We start from the raw sequence: 15228 nt of genomic DNA on the forward strand, positions 1-15228 counted from the left end.
GGGGGTCAGGGTTTGGTTTCAATTTGAAATGTTTGGGGCCAGAGAGCGGAGCATCTGAGTTTGGGCGTGCCCCATCTTGGTGCAGGGGGGGTGGCCAAGATGGCCTTCAGCTTGGGGGGACGGGGCAGCTCAGTGGGTCAGGGGGGAGGGGGGACTGGCATGTGGCAGGCTGGCTGGGCCCCCTCGGACCAGCTGGAGTTCACTGCAGTGAGTGAAATTTGGCCCTGGGGCCCCAGCGCCTCATTTGTCTTCTTCACTGTTACGGAATCAGAACAAATCGATTGTGAGCAACTTTAATAAAATGATTCAATTTGGTGAACAAAAAAAGCAAAAGAGAGGGAAATATGGATTGCTTCTAGTCATAGGGCCAGTGGTTAATCTCGGCTTCCTAACCCTGTCCCGGTGGTGGCTTAAATAATGAAGCAGAGCGCGCATGGACTAAATGATTCCTCCTCTCTGCACTGGCTTTCCTAGGGGAGCCAATGGCCCGTGTACCCCGATGCCCTCGGGGACCTGGGATGGTGTGTGGGCCAGGCCCCCAGATGGGCTCAGGGCATGCGTGCACCCCCGCATGCCTGCAGACCTGCACGCACACCGTCCCCCCCAGGCCTGCCCCCCCATACACACATACACGCATGTGCATACATACTCACACACGTGCACGCACACGCTCGATGAGCCGGGGAGGCAGCCCTCCAACCCCAGCGCTCTGCACATTCTCACATGCACCTCGCCGCACGCACGCCCTGGCCTGAGAAGTTGGCCTGGCCCCTCACCACTCCTAGCCTTGGTTTCTCCACCAGTGACGTGGGCTTTGGAATAGGTAACTGCGGCTTGAGCCTTTTTCTTCATCAGATCCCTGGTGCAGGCACCTGGCAGAGTGACTAAGAGCCTAGCTTTGGAGACCCACCACCTGCATCTGTGTGACCTGGAGCCAGTTACTGAACCCCTCTGTGCCTCAGTTTTCCCATCTATAAACTAGGGCATCGCAGTTGGGTCTTGGGGTTGTTGTGAGGTTCCAATGAGTATATAAAGCATGGACAACTGTGCCTGGCCTGCAGTGAGAGCACACACAGGGTTAGCACTCTGGGTGGCGGCGGGAGCAGCGGGATGCTGGGGAGAGGGGGGAGGGCCCCCTAGGTCAGGCACATGTTGGTATCCATGACAAGGCCCTCTCTCGACCGTGTACATCAGGGTCTCTGGGCAGGACATCAGGATTGCCAAAACTTTCCAGATGACTCTCCAGATGACTCTACTGTGCAGCAGACCTTGGAACCACTATGTCAGACAATTACTGGGAGGGCAGCAGGTCTGGGGTGACAGGCACAGCCCAGGTGGAGGCCACCTGGGAGTCCCAGCCAAGCATGACTGCAGGAAAGCTTCCTGGAGGAAGGGGCAGAAAAGGTGAGGGATGAGGTTAGGGGATACGTGGTGGTGTGGCTGAGGTGGGAAGGGGCCTGGGGCTCAGGGGGCACCTGGGGGCACCGTGGGGCACCCCCTCAGCTATCTACCTGCTGCCCCACCCTCCTGGCTAGGATGCTGGCTCCTCCCAGCTGCCTCTGCTCTTCCGCTCCTGTCTCCGGGGGCGCCTGCGCTCCAGCTGGTGCCCGCCTCGTTAATAAAGGCAGATTGCTGCTCAGCTCGTCCCCAGCACTCCTGACGGGGCCATTAATATTCCAGGGAAGATTAACTCCCCCTGCTCCCTCCCCTGCAGCCGCTGGGCCCTGCCTGACAGATGAGGGCCTCTGGCTCAGGCGGCGATGACACCTGGAACCCAGGTAGGGGTTGCCGGAGATGACCTCTGCAGCTTAGGTGCTTTCCTGCCTCTGTGGGCCCTTCCAAGTTTCCCCTGTGAAAGTGGGAGAGCATGAATGAGAAAGCCTGGAGAGGCGGAGTGGGGCTGTGTTCAGTCCTGGGACTCTATGGGCGGGAATCTTAAGGGATCTAATTGGTCTTTTTATTTGGCTCAGAGAAGGCACATGACCTACCTGCAGTCACGTGGCAGGGGTGGAAGCCAGGACGCCAGACTTCGGGCTCAGTAACCTTTGCACATCAGACCCTAGGGCTTGGGCAGGTGGACAGCACCCCCACCCTCCCCAGAGGACTTGGCGTGGGCAGAGGTATGACAGGAACGGTGGCCTCTGGGCGCTGCCAGCAAGGTAGGGGCCTCCGTGAGCCCTGCCGCCTCACTGCAGGGCCTTCACCTGGACCTGCTGTACTCAGGGAGTGGGGTGTGTGGGGGGGGGCCGGTGGGCAGGACGGGACCAGATATGCTGCCCCAGGGGCCCTGGACCGGGCTCCTCCCTCAAGGTGATCTCTGGTGACTTCTTCCCTGCCTGGCAGTGGCTAGGGGGTGGGTCCAAAGGAGGCAGGAGCTTTGAAGGAGGAGAGTGGGAGGCAGCAGAAAGGGGAATCCAGTCTCTGAAGACTCTAATTTAAGGACACACCCCTCCCTTGACTCCCATCTCTTCTCTGCCAGCCTCCCGCTCCCAACCATGTAACCATGTACACGCACCCTCTCCACACTACACCTACTACACAGCGCGTGTCACTAAACACCCCTGCGTATATACACACGACGCACAACACACACCCACACGTGCCACACACACACACTCAAGGGCGCATGGAACTCATCCATTCCTGGGCTTCCGATTAGCATGTGAATGCTGCCGACACCCAGTCTGGGTCCGGCCCAGCCTCTCTCTGAGCTCCAGACTCCTATCTCTGCGATAGAGCGGCCTCCCATGAAACACCTCCTGGTATTCATGTCCTGTCTAGTCCGCTATTCTTCAACCTTGGTCACATGGCAGAGGGGATGCTGCGCGGCTTTGGAGACTGGGGCATTACAAGCCTTACTGCTGGGACAGTCCTTGGAATCCGGCCTCCATGCTGTGAGGAACCCACAGCCCCAGCCCACGCCACCTGCCAGTGGGGTGAGGAACTCATCTTGAACCTCGAGCCTTCAGATGGCTCTGGCCCCAGCCGTCACCTGACTGCAACCTCACAGGGGACCCCAAGCTAGAAATGCGTGGCAAGCCCAGAAAGCCCGTGAGAGAGAAATCGTGTGTGAAGCCACTCTTTGGAATGATTGGCAATAGATAATCAAAGCCAAGATGAGTGTGGATGAGACCTAAGGCAGAAGAGCCTGGACTTCGGGGAGTCCCCACTGTGGCGCTTCTGTGGGTCGTCTTGTGGGGCCACCGTCAGGGTAGGGTGACCTTTCTTCTGAAGGGAGCAGACAGTCACTCATCCTGGGTGCAGGGGATCCGGGCAAAGGAAAGGGGGACATGGGATTGGGTCTTAGACCAAGGGTGTTAGGAGTAGATCCCACTGCAGATAGCAGAAAATTCTCAAATGGCAGTTGCTTGTAATGGAAGTATGTTTCTTGCTTATACAATGTCCAGAGGTAGGCAGTTGTGATAATCTGATTTACGATAAAAAGTATATATTTTGTCTTTGTCCACTGTGCCTGGCACAGAGCTCCTGACGGTGTCTTTTGTTATGTTAATGAGGTGAATTTTGGACCCCCACCTAGGATGGGGGCTGGTGGCCAGGAGAACCCACCCTGTGATTGAGACCTCTGGGGAGAAAAGGGCTGGAGATTGAGTTCAATCACCAATGGCCAATGATTTAATCAATCATACCTAGGTAATGAAGCCTCCACAAAAAAAAGATGGGGTTCAGAGGGTTTCCGGGTTGCTGGCCATGTGGAGATTCTGGGAGAATGGCACCCTTGGAGGGTATGGCATCTCCAAGCCGTCTTCCCATGGTTTGCCCTATGCATCTCTTCCATGTGCTGGTTCCTGAGTTGTATCCTTTTATAATAAACTGGTAATATAGTAAGTAAGTGTTTCTCTGAGTTCTGTGAGCTGCATTAGCAACTTAATAAAACCCAAGGAGGTGCTCATGGGAACCTCTGATTTGTTGGGGAAGGACAGGTGACAGCCCAGACTTGTGACTGGCATCTGAAGTGGGAGCAGTCTTGTGGCACTGAGCCCTTAACCTGTGGAATCTGATGATATCTCCAGGTAGACCGTGTCAGAATTGAGCTGCATAGGCCACCCCGCTGGTGTGTTGGAGAATTGCTCGGTGAGGTGGGGAAACCACACCCGTTGTGTTGAAATTGGGTGCAGAACCCTTAGCAGTTGAGGCTGATGTGGCATGCTGGCATCAGGGGCCCAGGTTCCAGCGCCACTGCTTTGCAAACTCCAGGGATGCCCTTCACATTTCTATTTGCCATAGAATACAGTGGAAAGGGTGCCACCTGGATTTGGGCCATGTAGGGTATGCCAGACTTTTTGCTCCATTGGGTGTGGCTTCCATTCCCGAGGTCACCCTGCCTCGTGATCCAGGGTCACTGCTGGAGCTCCAGATATTATATCTGCTTTCCAACTGTCAGGGAGGAGGGACGATGAAGGCCACACCTCCTCCCTGTGTAGACACTGCTTGGAAATGACACTTACTTACACCCCATTAGCCAGACTTAATCACATGACCATATCCAATGGTAAGTAAGATTATGCTGGATGGGTATATGCCTAGCTCAATCAGGAGCTCATAAAGGAGGGGCGTCTGGGTGGCTCAGTTGGTTAAGCATCTGCCTTTGGCTCAGGTCATGGTCCCAGGGTCCTGGGACTGAGCCCTGCATCTTCACTGGGAGTCACCCCCACCCTCCGTTGTGCTCTTGGTCTTGCTGGCTCTCACTCTTTCTCTCTCAAATAAATAAAATCTTAAAAGGGAGCTCATAGAGGAGAGTGGATACTGGGGACACCAGCAGACTCTGTGGTAAGGGGAACCCTTGTTTTCTGGGTACAGGGCTCAATTTGGCCCAGACCCCCAGGTTTGGAGAGGTGGGGGTAGGAGGCCTGTGGCCACTTGGAAGGAAGCAGAGGGCAAGGCCAGAAGTAATGCAGGGAGCTGGCCGCAGAAGAGGCCCTTTCGTGTGGTCACGTGATAGAATTATTCCCAAACCTTCAGGGGCTTGTCGAAAGCCACGGCTGGGACCCTCCAGGGAGGCGGGGAATCAGGGAATAGTTTTTCCCATGCTTGGAACAACATGGATGAGGAAGGAGACCAGGCCCTTCGGAGGTCTGAGGCCCCAAGATGTGTTGGTGGCAAAGAGCCTAAGGGGCCCACTCCTGAGGACACCCGCGTCCACACTCCGCGTCTCCCAGAAGCAGGATCCTCTCTTCTGGAAATCAGCCAGGCCTCCAGTGGGCGCTCTCCACAGACACCTCACACCCAGTGTGTCCAAAAAAGAACACCTCACTCCCTCCCCGCCTCTTCATACTCCAAGCCTGCAGTCCCCAGGCTTCAGTCTTCCCCTGTGTGTTCAGCCCAAGTCAGACACCTGGAGACAACTGGACTCCATCTCATACCCCCCAATCCAGTCACCAGGCAGCCCCTCCACCCTCTCGACCTCCTCTCCCTCTGCCTCCACTGGGCTCCTATTACCTTCTCAAGATCACCGAGGCCACATCAGGACCTGTCCCTCCTCTGCCTGCCTGCTCTAAGCTCATTCTCTCTGACAGGCTCATTTTCTTACTCTCGCAGGTGGCTCAGTACACAAAATCTTACCCAGGTCCTCCGAGTGATCCGGCTCCTCTATCTGGTGGGTTGTCACTGTCCTGGGCCCCAGGGCCTTCACATGGGCTGCCAGGCCCGGTCTGCCGTGCCGGGAATGCTCCCCCACTCACTGCAGGGCGGGCACCTTGTCATCTGTTAGGTTCAGCTTAAATGCCACTTCTCCACAGAACGTAAGGTGCTGAGGCTTCAGAAAACAGTTGTGGCCATTTTTTAAAAAGTTACATTCACCAGGGGACCCAGCAATTCCACTCCTAGGAATTTATCCAAGAGAAATGAAAAAATCACCCATCCACGCCAAGGCTCACTGTGAAATGTTCAGAGCAGCTTTGTTCATAAAAGCCAAAAATCAGAAGCAACCTAGTTGTCCATCACCTGGTGAATGGATGAACAAAATGTGGTCTACCTGTACAGCTGAGTGCTAGTCAGCAGTGAAAAGGCGTGAAGCACTGCCACATGCTGGAACATGGGCCTTCACAGCCTGCTTAGTTGAAGGAAGCCAGACGAACAACATCACATATCATAGGATTCCATTTATCTGAAATTTCCATGGAAGGCCTCTCTACAGGAACAGAAAGCAGATTAGTGGTTGCCAGGAACGCTATGAACTGTGTATGCATTTAAAGACTTACTGGGTGATGAAAATGATCTAAAACTGGATTATAAAGATGGATGCACAGCATAGTGAATTTACTAAACATTGAATTGTCCCTTTGAAAAGAGTGAATTTTAGGATATATAAAATATAACTCATTAAAGCTGTCAAATAAAAAAGATATTTTAAAGAGTCGCTTCCCCAGAGCAGGACACCTGGTCCCCGTTAAATGTAGTGCTCCTCGCCTAGTCTCAGGGTCACTTGCTTTTCCATGACAACCCTTGTGTCAGGGGAAACCATACCTTTGTGAGGTGATTGGCCTCAGGCAGACCTTCTCGAGGAGGGAGACTCCATGGGGAAGGGCCTGGGTCTATTTTCTTTCAAGCAGTTTTATTGAGATATAATTTACATACCATATATTCACCCAGTTAAAGTATACAATCCAGTAGTATAATGAATTGGTATATTCACAGGTAAGTACAACTATCATAGACTCCATTGACTGTGGAGTCAATTTTAGAATGTTTTCCTCACCTCAAAAAGAAGGCCATACCCATTAGCTATCACTCACTGCCCGCTCCCCCCATCCCTCCACCTAAGCAACCACTAATCTACTTTGTCTTTAGAGATTTGCCAATTCTGGACATTTTATATAAATGGAATGACATAATATGCAGTCTTTAGTGGTTGAGCTCCTTTGCTTATTAGCATGTTTTCAAGGTTCATCCATGTAACAGTATAGAACAGCCCTTCATTCCTTTTATGGCTGAATAATATGCCATTGTACGGATACATCACATTTTGTTTATCCAGTCATTCATCAGCTGGTTGGGTTGTTCCCACCTTTTGGCCGTTATGAATAATGCTACATAAATATTTACATATATGTTTTTGTGTGGACATATATTTTCATTTCTCTTGGATATATAACTAGGGGTGGAATGGCCAGGTCATATGACAACTCTTACGTTTAACTTCTTATGCCAGACTACTTTCCCATGGGGCTGAACCATTTCCATGCCCACCAGAGGGTTTGAGGATTCAGATCTCGCCATATTCTCCCCAAAATTTATCTGACTCTTCGACCATGGTCATCCTAGTGTCAAGTGCTAGCTCATGGTGGTTTTTTTAAAGATTTACTTGAGAGCGAATGCTCATGTGTGTGTGCGCGAGGGGGGAAGGGCAGAGAGCGAGAGAGAAACACAAGCAGACACCTCGCTGAGCACGGAGCCTGATGTGGGTGGGGCTCGATCTCATGGCCCTGAGATCGTGAACCTGAGATCACAACTGGAGCAGAAACCAAAAAGTCAGGCATTTAACTGATGCACCATCTAGGTGCCCCCTCTCTCATGGCTTTCATTTGCATTCTCTTATGACTAAGGGTGTCAAGCATCTTTTCCTGTGTGTATTGGCCATTTGTAGCTCTCCCTTGGGGCAATATCTATTCAGATCTTTTGCCCATTTAAAAATCAGGTTATTTTTCTTTTTACTATTGAGTCGTAAGAGTTCTTTATTCTAGATGTAAGTCCCTTATCAGATAGCTGATTTGCAAATATTTTCTATTCTTTAGGTTGTCTTTTCACTTCTTTGATAGCGTCCTCTGAAGCACACAAGGTTTTAATTTTCATCTAATTTACCTTTTTGTCACTTGTGCTTTTGGTGGCATATCTAAGAATGTGTTGCCAAATCTGAGGGTATAAAGATTTATCCCTATCTTTTCTTTCAAGAATTTTATAATTTTTTCTTTTTTTTTAAGATTTGAGAGAGGGAGGGAGGGAGGGAGAGAGAGAACATGAGCAGGGAGGAGGGGCAGAGGGAGAAGCAAACTCCCCGCTAGGCAGGGAGCTCGACTTGAGGCTCCATCCCAGGATCCCGGGATCATGATCTGAGCCGAAGGCAGACGCTTAACCCACTGAGCCACCCAGGTGCCCCTATAATTTTAGTTCTTATAGTTAAGTCTTAGAACCTTTTTGAGTTAGTTTTATGTATGGTGTAAGGTTAAGCATCCAACTTTATTCTTGGGCATGTGGCCATCCAGTTTCCCCAGAATTATTTGTTAAAAAAGACTCTTTTCCCTTTGGATGGTCTGGGCCCCCTTGTTGAAAATCAGTTGACCACTAACACATGATTTTATTTCTGGACTCTCAGTTCCATTCCATGGATCACATTATATATCTGTCCTTAAGCTGGCGCCACACTGTTGTGAATTCTTTTTTTTTTAATTGAAGACTAATTGACATACAATATCCTACTAGCTTCAGGTGTAAATCATAGTGACTCGATATTGTTATACATTACAAAATGCTCTCCACAGTAAGTCTAGTTAACTGTCTATCACCACACAGTTGTGAATTCTGTTGCTTTTCGTCACATTACCTGGAACACTGCCTGTTCACATTATCTGTTGGATGTTCAAAGCCCAGCCACCAAATGCCACCAGGAACACACCTGTAATTTAAAAAGTTAGGTTTATTTAGCTTGCTGCAGGCAAAGGAGAAGACACCCTACGGGAACTCCAGAGAATCTCAAAAGGAAGTTTCTGAGAGAGTCCTCAGGTTGGTGCTGAGTGATTTGAGGAGATGTTGGGAAAGCAGAGGCAGGCTGGGGGTGGGTGCTGCCAAGCAGTGGGCTGATGCAGTGGTAGGGATCTTCATTTATATCTAAGAGGTGGGAGGATTCAGTGGGACTAGAGCTGTCACTAGTGGAGAAGCACCATCACTCAAAGTGGCTGGCCCGAGTGGCCTTGTCTGTGTGTTCTTCTGAACATGGTCTTCGTTCGTCCGGGAACTCCTGGGTCTGATTGTCAGCAGGGCTGTCTTCTATTTTCTGGGAGTCAACAAATGGTCCCCTCTGCAGAAGAACTAGAGCTTCAACAGCCAACCAAACCAGACCCTGCATTTCCTATGACATCTACTCTCAAGCTGGCTTTAGGGGCCCACACAGGGACAAGGGGCTGGCGGGAAAGGTGGGAGGTGTGCACTGGCCAGAGTCTAGACCACTAACTCACCATGTGGCTTGGCCCAGTCGTTTTCCTTCCCTGGGGCTCAATATCCTGTAATAAAGGGAGATGGGATGGACAGCGCCTGGACCTCCTTCCAGTTCCTTATCCGTGATGTAGCCGTCTTCTTCTGCTATTTCAGAGAGAGGGAAATCTTCGCTGATACACATCCCTATTTCACTGCCCCCCACCCCACCACACACACACATTCTCTCTCTCTCTCCCTCTCTCCCTGCCCCCCCCCCACAGCTGACTCATCTGGCCTCAAGTCCCTATTCAGTCTTTTAGCTCAGCGGCAACCAGACAATTGGATTTTATACCTGGCAAAATTTTCTGAAATGTCTTTGGAATCCACATAGGGTTGCTAACATTTTATGCCGTCAAATAGGACATTAAAAATCACAAGGACTACTGCCTGTGGCAAGCATTGTGTCATAAGAGAAAGGATGATAGATAAAATAAAGGATCATACTCTCAAACTGCTTTCACCCCCCTCATTTCTTGGACAGTGATGGAAAGCCCTCTTGGGATGGACTATTCTCACCTGGGCTTGGGCCTGGATGCCTCATCTCCTGGCTTTGACTCATTAAAATGCAGACACCGTGGAAGAGTCAGCCTTGATTTTCCATGAGGGAGTGATGGGCTCTTGGAGGGGTTGATGGCAGGCAGATGTGGGGGTGGGAAGAACTCGGATCTGGGCTCTGAACACCAGGGCTCTGGAAGCTGCACTGACCTAGATGGGAAGGACCCGTGTGTCCAGACGCATCTCACCACCTCCCTAGTTGTGAGACTGGAGACACAGGCCTGGGAGGAGGTGTTGAGAACTTGTGAAGCTCTGATCAAATGAAGGCTGAACTAGACGATCAGTCGTCCCTCTGGCCTTAATACCTCCCCAGCTGGCCCCTTCTATGTCCAGTCGTTTCCATCTCCAATGTTCACCCAAAGCCTGTGAGAAATACTGTGTGCGTGCGTGCGTGTGTGTGTGTGTGTGTGTGTGTGTGTGTGATATTCCTGTAACCTCCTTAAGTGTTTTTGTGGAAGGGAGTAGGAAGTGGAGAGTAAGTTGTCTACCCCCAGAACAATGTTGTGGGTCTGATTTTTAAACTCTTTAGGGTCACAGAATAACACATGGCATCTGTGGGTTCCCTCTGGACTGTGAAGAGCTGCATTTAAAGATGGGACCCCTCCCACACCCCAGAGCATTCTCCCAGGGCCTAGAGGCGCGCTCTGCTACTGTGCCTTTAAAAAGTACTCCTGTGTCACAGATGAAACCAATCAGCAGGTGGGGGGAGGAGCTACTTGGGAGCCTGGCCAAGAGTCCTGCCTATAAAGAGTCTGTAGGAAGCCCCAAAAGTGACAGCCTCCTGAAGGAGCCTGAGCAAACTTGTTTAAAGGGACAGTGTCCCAGATGGGCTACTCACATGGTGTAAGAATCCAGAGCCCCCTGAACTCACCGTTGCATCCTGAATGGCGGCTGCCCCCCCTCCCCAGGATGATAATTTGCTGGGAAAGACGAGTGATTTATCTGTCTAATTGGGCTTTTATTTGCATTTTAAATCACGCTCTTTTGCTAAACTAATGGACCCCCTATTTATAGATGACTCCAACACAAAGTGACTACTAATTACTACAATTAATATCACGTTAAGGGCTTGCCAGCCAACTTCACAGCAACTTGTATCGCCTACTCATTTTCAATTAAGGCACATTGACAGGGAGAATACGTGGTTATTAAGAGCGGGCCCTGGGGTGTAATTACTGCTCACAAGGTCGTTAAGCAGCTCCCCTGCAGGGTTGGCACCTTGGTGCCTGGGGGCTGGGGCCCAGATCCGTGTCCTACCCTAGGGCCATAAAGCCTCAGTGCCCCAGGCTGCCAGGGCAGATGGGGGCCTGGCTCTGAGCTGCCTGGAGGTGGAGCAGATCATGCCAGAAGGCTTGGGCCTGGGATCCGAGAGCCAGGCAGGGAGGCTGAGGGGGACGATCCACCCTTTCTCGAAGACAGCAGTTTGTGGCAGCCGGCAGAGAGCTGACAGAACCGCAGCTTTCCTGGAGCAGCGAGTGTCTACGGAGGCCTTCTCTGGGACAGGCAGGGGGTTGGCAGCCAGGAGGCCTCCTCTGGGACAGGCAGGGGGTTGGCAACCAGGCGGTGGGACTGAGAGGGTGGGGGCCTGCGAGCCGGGGGGGGGGGGGGGGGCGGTTAGAGAATGGGCTTCAGGGCTGGGAGGAGGCCCAGGCTCCAAATGCTGGGGAATGGTCCCTTCTGACAAGGGGGAGGAGAGTTTGAAGGTGAGGAAAAGCCATGGAAGAGAAGGAAAGGCCTGGAAGGGATGCAGGAGGGGGGGGGGGGGGGGGGGGGGAGGGCAGGGGCTGAAGTCAAGGAAAGTGAGCACCTTAAGAGGGTGCTCTAGTGGCCGACTGTCCCCTGGTTCTTCTCTACCCATCGGCAGAGGCCAACCCACCAGGGACAAGGTTCAGGCCGGTGGGAAGGCTCAGAGGCCCAAACCCAGGCCAGTCAACCTGTGGGCTCAGGCCCAGGACACCGCGGTAGGTGAGGAGAAGCCAGTCCTTCGGGCCTGTGGAGGGCCGTCCCCCTTCCGCCTTCTGGCACTTCATGTTTATAGCTCAGACATTGCCATAGTGGAGGATTCAGACCACAGAAGTCTGCAAAGACTACAGAACAGGGGCGTTTTTTCCCTCAGAGACCCGGTGGTTAACCACGTACCAGCGTACCACCATCCTGGGGCAGCCTGTCAGGGCAGTTAGAGGACGGGCTTCGGGGCTGGGAGGAGGCTGTGGTGTAGCGGCTTCTTAGCACTAGGCCCCATGTACGTATAGCATACGCAGTAGGACGGGTATATGTTTCCAGAACTGAGTTCGGCAGGGACCCAGTAGAAGCCCACTTCTAAGAAGCAAGCCATGTGGATAGTATGGGGGCCTCGGGAATGAGGTGGGATCTCTGTGCTCAACTCTAGACCCGTTGTCTTGATTTGGGAAAGATGTGTAGGTCTGAGGAGACACTCCCTCCCTGTCCCCAGCCTCAGGCCCTCACTCAACACCCCTCTCACCAGACTAGCACCCCCGACACACACCTACCGCCTCATCAGGAAGGGGCACTGGCCTTCACTGGCCAGTGGGGAGGTGAGGGAGTGCACTGGGCCTTTCGGGGGAGGACTGGGGTGGGCATGGGTGGGTAGGAAGTTCCTGCTGCCCCTGCTCTTCCAGAAGGTTCTTCCCACCGCCCTGCACTGACAAATCCCCCCGGGCTCTGTCCTCCTCTTTCTGTGCCGCCTCCATTGTCTTGTTTCTTGGCATCCTACCCTTTCTAAATCGCTTCTCGAAGCTTCCACATTCCTCCTTTGCTCTGCACGCGGTAGATGCTTCATCAGTGTTGGTGGAGAGAAAGGGAAAGGCAGGGAGAGGGGGTGGGAGGAATTACAGTTGTACGTATCGGGCTCAGGTTTGCCCGCCCGAAAATGATGGGGGGCAGAGAGGACAGATGTTTCTCTCTCACCTTAACATGGGCAATCCAGGGCTGCGTCTTGGTGGTGCCATGGTTAACCGTCGGCTCTTTCATCCTCACGACGTGGCCCCCGTCTCGTGGTCGGAGATGGCAGCCATCACTTGTCTGCCTTGCAAGGAGGGGCAGCAGGAAGGGCCAGGAAAAGGACCATGCTGGTCCCCTTGAGGTGCTTCCGGAAATCCACACGTGTCCATTGTTGGCATGTCCATTCACAGGACATGGCTGCCAAGGAGGGCTGTGGGATTGTGCAACCACTTCATTTCCCCTTCACGGCAGGGTTTTATCAGAATCGCAGGGCTGGATGTGCAGGGGCAAGAGCAGTCTGTCACACAGGGACTATGGCGCTGCCTGACAGGATGGTCAGGGCCGGTGACGGGGGGAGGGTTCCTGATCCTGGACAGCCGCTACCAGCTGCCACGCCCCACAGTCCCTTCGGCGATGCTCAGAAGCGGGGCAGACTGCAGGAGCCTGGAGGACCAGGGCCGACTTTGGCCTCCTTCCTCGGCCATCGAGACACTCCCCGCTTCTAGAGCTGGGACTCGGCATTCTCACCTGGTCCTCCGTGGAGCTGGAGAACTTGCTTCCACGGCACAGGTGTGCACAGCGGAGGCCCCAGGGCTGTCCCGACGGTGAGCAGGGAGGAGATCCTTCGATGGAGAAGAGGGGACTGGCAGGGCGACACAAAGCTAGTGCCCGGGCGGTTCAGATCCACAGAACTGAGACGAACACAAAGCAGAGGCCACAAAGGGGCAGGGCGCATTTGGAGAGAGGTTGGCAGTTTGGTGGGACTAGGAGCGTGGGCTGAGTGCGGAGCTGGGGTGGAGAGCACTTGCCGTGTGTCAGGCAACTTTCTTAGAATCGGAAATGCTTCATCACATGTTTTTTCCTCTCAGAGATCCTATGAGACACATGCTGCCCCATTTTACAGGAGAGGTTGCTGAGGCTCAGAGAGGTTAGGTATTTGCTTGAGGCCCTGAGCTGCCAAGCATGGGGCTGCCATTCATTCATTGCTGAGTCACCTGCTGGGATGTCCAGCTTAGGGGCTAAGCGACCTTGCCATGAAACCCAAGGGAGACGTGTCATGGAGGGCAACCCCAGAAGGTAGGGTAGCATACAGCCCTGCCGACCCTGGGGCTGTCTCCCCGTGAGCTGTGTCACACCTCCCCCTGCCCCACCCCTGACTCAGGCTCAGTCTCTCCCGTATTTCAGTATAACTTCACCCAGGCTCCCTTGGGCTCCCACTGATCTTCCCCCACCCCCACCTCCCTGGTAAATGAAACCTCCACCTTCTCCCACCACTCAGAGCTCAGAAGGCAGTCAGAAGAGGGAGGCAGTCTGAAGGGGGAGGCAGTCCAAAAGGGGAGGCTGTCTGAAAGGGGAGGCCCCCAGGGCTGTGCCTCTGTTCCTGGGCCTCACACAAGACAGGATTTTTCTCGGGGCAAAGAGCACGTTCAGTGGCTGTCCCTTGAACCCACCAAGCCATCTTACTTGGGAGTGGCCGGGAACTTGGTGGGCTGGGGAAATGGGGGTGGAAATGGGCTGTTGCTGCCAACCAGTGAAGAGAGGGCATATAGTAGGCACTAAATAAATGCTAAGCATTTTTCTTGTCTTTGCCATCATAACACACAGGGCCTTAGGTGCAGGGGCTCTTCTGGGGCCTCCCAAGGACCCCACGGTGCCGAGGGACTGCTCCCCACGCCGCTCCCAGGCCAGTCCGGCTGGCTTATACCGCTCTTGGGTCCATGTCCTGCCCCCCACCCACAGCCCTCAGACTTCCTTTGGTTGGCATTCGTTTTGTTCCCCCACCCTTTCGGCTGGAACATCAGCTCCAGAAAGGTGGGTGCTTGTCTGTCTTGTTCATAGATGTATTCCCGAGGCCTCAGCCACGTGGTTTTGGCCCGAAAATATTTGTTCAATAAATGAATGAGTGAATGAATGAATGAGTGAATGACTATTCTCATCCTGATTCTACTTAAAACAGCCCCGCCCCTCCCGGGGCCCCTCAAGTCTTCCAGCTTTGACCCAGCACCCTGTTTGCCATCCTGGGCTCCTTTCCTGTCTCTGCCTATGCCTGGCTCACCTCGTCAAGCCCCCTCCTCTGGGGGGCCAGCCGGGGTTCTTCCTCCCCCCACTGCTGTTCTTGTGTGGGGTTCTTCACCAAAGCCCCTTGGGGTGGTTCAAGACATAAGGGGATTTATGAAGGATGCCCCGTAGCTCTCGGGACAGGCCACCAGGCGCTGCTGAGCCAGAAGCAGCGTTCAGCCACCCTCTGGGTCCGGGCTGGCTGACCACACCCTTCTCCCCACTTGGCATCTGGGACACTGGGGCTGGATGCCAGAAACCCTACTGTGCCCCCCAAACGCTCGAAGACTCTTCATTTTCTGGAAGATGGAACTTCCCAGGCGGCCTCACAGCGGCACATCTGCTGACGGAAGCCCCGATCACTGCCTCCAGATGAGAATTCTCTGGATTCCCCTGAACCCCTAACAGGAGAACTGATCCCACTCTCACCCTAGAGGGGAAGGCGTC

General features: G+C 53.2%; 1 long non-coding RNA gene across 2 annotated transcripts; it reads right to left on the reverse strand.

The window, feature by feature from the left end:
- Positions 1 to 8387: 8387 nt before the first annotated feature.
- On the reverse strand, positions 8388 to 15004 carry LOC112816185 (uncharacterized). 2 transcript variants are annotated; one of them, XR_003206133.2, is made up of 3 exons: positions 12691 to 15004; positions 9189 to 9309; positions 8388 to 8629 (listed from the first exon to the last, which is right to left on the reverse strand). It is a non-coding gene; the product is annotated as an uncharacterized lncRNA (long non-coding RNA). The 2 variants fall into 2 exon arrangements; XR_003206132.2 differs by having other exon boundaries at positions 9189 to 9312.
- Positions 15005 to 15228: the final 224 nt, after the last annotated feature.

The sequence above is a fragment of the Callorhinus ursinus genome, unplaced genomic scaffold, assembly GCF_003265705.2.
Source record: "Callorhinus ursinus isolate GAN/ISIS: 27379988/994484 unplaced genomic scaffold, GSC_fseal_2.0 scaffold59, whole genome shotgun sequence".
Taxonomy (NCBI): Eukaryota; Metazoa; Chordata; class Mammalia; order Carnivora; family Otariidae; genus Callorhinus; species Callorhinus ursinus.